Here is a 4,877-nt window from a genome sequence, read left to right on the forward strand (position 1 = left end):
CTGCTTCTTTTTGGTGCCTTTCAAAAATCGTGTTTTTCTTTTCTTTTATTGCCCACTTAGGATGTGATTGTATTAAGGCTCTTGGCGACATGGCTTATTTCACCTCCAGGAAAATCTGATATTGGGCTGTATATTTTTATAACCAAAAGCTTTCCCTGTTCGGAAATGTCATGGATAACACAGAGGATATTTGTGAGCAGGGCTGTGAGAGAAATGTGTTAAAAATAGAAAAAAACGGTTTTGCTCCGGGGAGAATTTTCAGACATGGATTTGATATCTGAAGATGCCTGTCATATTAAACTGTTGTTTGCAGGCTTATTTGTTCATTTGAGATTAAAAGAGGAAGCATCTTAAATATTAAACACAGTCCTTTTTGTTTTCATAGAAACAGGATTATAAAAATGAATCAAAGCAAAGGCAAAAAAACAACAAATATCACAAAATAGAATTAGAATGGAAAACCCAAACATGTTATTACTGTGACATGTAAAGTCTTGTCACACGGCACAACTATTGATTGGATTTTTTGAAAAATCATCTAGGAATGTAGCAATTTACTTGCACAAATTAAGCAAGTAAATAGAGAACATTGTGGCGTTCAAATACACGGAAATAAAGCAAGCAAATAATTTCATTCGTGTCTGATGTGAACACGACACTAGACTTTTGGTACTGAGAATTACATCAGACTGAGATGCAAAAAAAAAAAAATCATAATACAGCAGTGACCCGTAAATCATAGACCTGATTAGCTGATCAGTGCGCTGCAGGCTGAAAAGCAAGTATGTGTCAGATGGGAAAATAATACAAAAACAAAGGGCTTTATGATGCCAAGGTACAGTGTTATAAAAATCCCAACAGCGCTTAAACTTACACAGAGAATATAGATTTGGTTGGAGTTGGTTAAAACTAGCTAAATAAAGTGGTGGATCTGGCCCCATCTGCAGCCATTCATAGTCTAGCCTCCATTCTGGTTCAACAGCCACTTTCTCAACAAAGGGACTGAGCTGACCGGGTTCCCTTTGGCTAATATACTTACTATTGACTAGTACCTCATACAACGACACTTTAAAAAAATAACTAACTATCCCTTTAAACTCCCAGCTCAAGACTTCTACATATCTAGGTGTTTTTGCTGCAGCCTATGTTTTAAAGTTTTTGTCATTTTTCCTTTAAAACAAAATCTGATTTCCACAGGGCCAACAATCTGACCTGTGTGACCTGCTCATATACATAAACAAAATCTGAGTGGACCATATGCATTAGCTGAAAGCATTTTGTACACTTGCATTGTCCTCACACAGTCTGGGGTCATACTTACCTCCATTTCTTTCATCCTTCTTTCCTTCCTTCACAGTTTGTTTTGTGGTCATTATGGAACTCTCATAGAAAAGTTCAGTGCCTGCCATGCGGTTGTTTCTGTATTCCTCTGTGAACTCAAAAGCAAAGTTATGCCTGCACTGTTTCCACTGTGAGCCATGCTCTCATTTGTGATGAATGGAAATTGAAGGAATGTCTCCTTCCTTTGACAGGACTGTTTGTTCTACAAAAGCATTCATACACACACACACACACACACACACACACACACACACACACACACACACACACACACACACACACACACACACACACACACACACACACACACAAAACCAGGCATGGACCTTCACACATCTATGCCCATGCCTGTGGGCAAGACTCTTCTGTTCCCCTGTAATGATGTCGCTTATGTAGGGGTTAAAGGTCAGCATTTGTTCTCTCATCTCAGCTGGAGGAGCTTGAGGATATGTCCATGGTTACCACTGCACATTAGGCAGACTGTCGCCCACCGTGCTCAGCTTAGTGAAGCCTCTGGTGTTGAAAAATGAAGCCAATGTTGAAGTGCAAAAAACTGCAGTTCCTTAGGTTTCCACTTGAGGCTTGCCACGAAAGCCAAAGCCAAGAAATAAACATGTTCACAGCCTGGTACCAAGGACAGTTTTCGTCTCTATATATAATTTCTTTGTTTGTTACTGTTAAACAGTTCTGGGGATGACTAACTCATCCATTTTAATGATATTAAGACCAAGAGTTATGCATAATTAGGCATAAGTAGGGGTGTAGCTGATTGGACTGACAGCTGGGTTAATTGTTACTGTTTGCTTAGCAGCCCGGCTATGGCCTCCACCTCTTCACTGATTTCTACATACGCCAAAAGTTAATTTAAATCAGCATTTCCCACATCCACTGGCTTCATTACACCTCCTCAGAAACATGCTGGTGATGTCAAGTTTACTACAGTCCATAGTTTTGAAATAACTTCACTTAAGTCACCAACATATTGTTAAAAAACATAATTTATGTTTCTGTTAATTTTGGTTCTGTTTCCTTTATTGCTACAAAGAAAACCGAATTGTTTTTCTCCTACATTACAGGCAGTGCTATTCTAAGAAATGTCAAATAAATGTATGTGGATATTATCAAGATAAAAACTGAAAGCAGGATCTCTCAAGGAGCTTGTAAATCTCCCCTTTGGTTTTTTCCCAACACACTCTAACGAATTGCTGTAAATTTACAAGGAAATTTCAACAATAAGATCCTGTTATGTTTAAATACAGGACAACCCTGTATAATTACGGTTTATAACATTATTTTATTGTATTATTGCTTCAACGAAAGAAAACAGCAATTTCTTGTAATTTTTGCATTGCATTTTGGGAAAAAGAATGTGAGACCACATGCTTGGAAGGAGAGCGGAGTAAGAAGACAAATTTCCACCCAACTCCATCCTAACAACAAACAGGTGAGTGCCTTACTGCTTTGATTGTTAGAATTGGCAAAAACCATCACTTACTAAGTTTGAAGTCATTTGTAAGATTAGCATTAGCCAGAGTTTGACATGACACAAAAACAGCAGTCACACAGAGTGAGTAAATTTTGCCAGCTAACATTAGCTTGATCTTAACAGTTGCTGAATGGGAAATCTCCACAAAGCATTTTCTTGTAATTTAAATGTTGGTAGGGGTTGTTATATGGAATTGGTCACAGAATTGGTCAGAGATTGGTCTGACAAGCAGAACAGGCCTCCTCTTTCTTTATTCAAAAAGGGAGACACTGATAATTGTATCAATAATACAATACAGAGAATTATTTTTGCTTTTTTGCTACTTTTATTTTGTCCTTGTCATACTTTTTAACTTCTTTTCAAACTACCAATCATAAAATTATTTACAATTTGAACTGTCCTAGGAATCCGTCACAGCAACTGATATGGAGAGAACCCTCCCACTTCCCACAACTCCTCGGCTGATACTGCATGGTATGTATAACATTTTCTTATTCTTTTTATGTTTAGATGAGCCACCAAAGTGTTTCCTGTAATTCAATAACTAATACTCCCAACTCTGACATGCACTCTTGTTTTTCAGGCGGGACATAGGGATCAACCCTGAGCGGGGCACAAAGGCTGTACAGGGCAAAGGGAAGGTCAAAAAGAGCTCTGGCAGACCTCCGGTCTCAAGTCTCCTAAAAAGAGTAATGGACTTCGAGTGGGACTTCATGTAGTCAGTGATATACACACGCAGACACAGACATACACACACATGCACACACACGCAGACACAGACATACACACACATACACACACACGCAGACACACACATGCAGACACACACAGCGATACCTAATACAGTGCATAGCTGTATGTATGTTCAATTTCAATAAAGACAGACATGGTTTGAAAAGACACTTTGAAGTTTGATTATTTGTCTTGACATTTTAAGTTGCAGTTTCAAAGGCTGTTTATTTATCACATTAAAACATGTTGTTTATAACATGGCATGCAAGGGGTGATTTATCAGATCAATAGGTTTAGAAAAATAAATATATTGTCAATTTTGTTAGAAGGAAATTGATTAACAGCAAAGTGTAGTATTTTGTTACAATTGACAGTAACAATCTGCAAATATACCTATAATATAAAAAGTGTAAATATACGTTAAGAAGCTGCTAAACTTTTCAACAGTATTTTCCTGTTAAGGTTTAAAATAACAGCTGTTTGCAGTATTTATAAAAACATTAGCAAACTGTAAATTTCAGCAACAGCAATATACCGTGAATTTTACAGTAACTTCCTGGCAACCCTACTGCCAGTTGTTTACCGTTTTTTAACAAGGGGAATTTCTAAGAGTGCAGGATGAAATCAGAATTTGAAACCTATTTTGATAAATACTGGAGCGCAAACAAGAGGATAGTGTCTGTCAGAGGCACACAGTCCTGGAACAAACTACCAGCTCACATTAGGGAGCTTGAGAACTACGGTGCCTTTAAAAAAAAACACTTAAACATTGAATAAAAATAAACCAGACATGTCCTCATGAATAATCTGTTTCCTCATTTGATGCCTGTTCCCAGGGGCTTTGGCCTCACCTTCCATCCTGTTTTTATAGTATCACAAAAGTGTATGTTTTGTATGTAACATTTGTTTGTAAGTCAGTTTGTGTAGTGTCCTGTTAACTGTCTTGTGACATCCTGTGATTTTAAATCTTGTTGTTTTATGCTTTATGTAAGTACCATAAGGTTTAAATGTTGATTAATGTGAATTGTCCTAATCAAATAAACTCAAATTAATTGATTAATTAATTTTAGCAATCCTTAGCTTAAAAAAGTATATTTTGATTTCTTGAGAATAATCCCAAAGTAGCTTTCTAGCAACAGTCTCTTGGTACCCCGTGGTAAAAGTAGTACTCTTACATGCTCTTTGATTTGTATGGCTACATGCATATTAGAGTTAGAAGCTTTTGGCTGGTGTAACTGTGAAGAGATGACTGTTTCTTTAACCAGATTTTTTGTTGAATGCTTTTGCTTGTATTTTTATCAAACTGCACTTCAAGTTG

At 37.1% G+C, this 4,877-nt stretch overlaps 1 long non-coding RNA gene across 1 annotated transcript; it reads left to right on the forward strand.

The window, feature by feature from the left end:
• Positions 1–2,640: 2,640 nt before the first annotated feature.
• On the forward strand, positions 2,641–3,729 carry LOC117814739. Its single transcript, XR_004631617.1, has 3 exons — positions 2,641–2,785; positions 3,232–3,301; positions 3,411–3,729. It is a non-coding gene; the product is annotated as an uncharacterized LOC117814739 (long non-coding RNA).
• Positions 3,730–4,877: the final 1,148 nt, after the last annotated feature.

Source organism: Notolabrus celidotus, chromosome 6 (assembly GCF_009762535.1).
Source record: "Notolabrus celidotus isolate fNotCel1 chromosome 6, fNotCel1.pri, whole genome shotgun sequence".
Classification (NCBI taxonomy): Eukaryota; Metazoa; Chordata; class Actinopteri; order Labriformes; family Labridae; genus Notolabrus; species Notolabrus celidotus.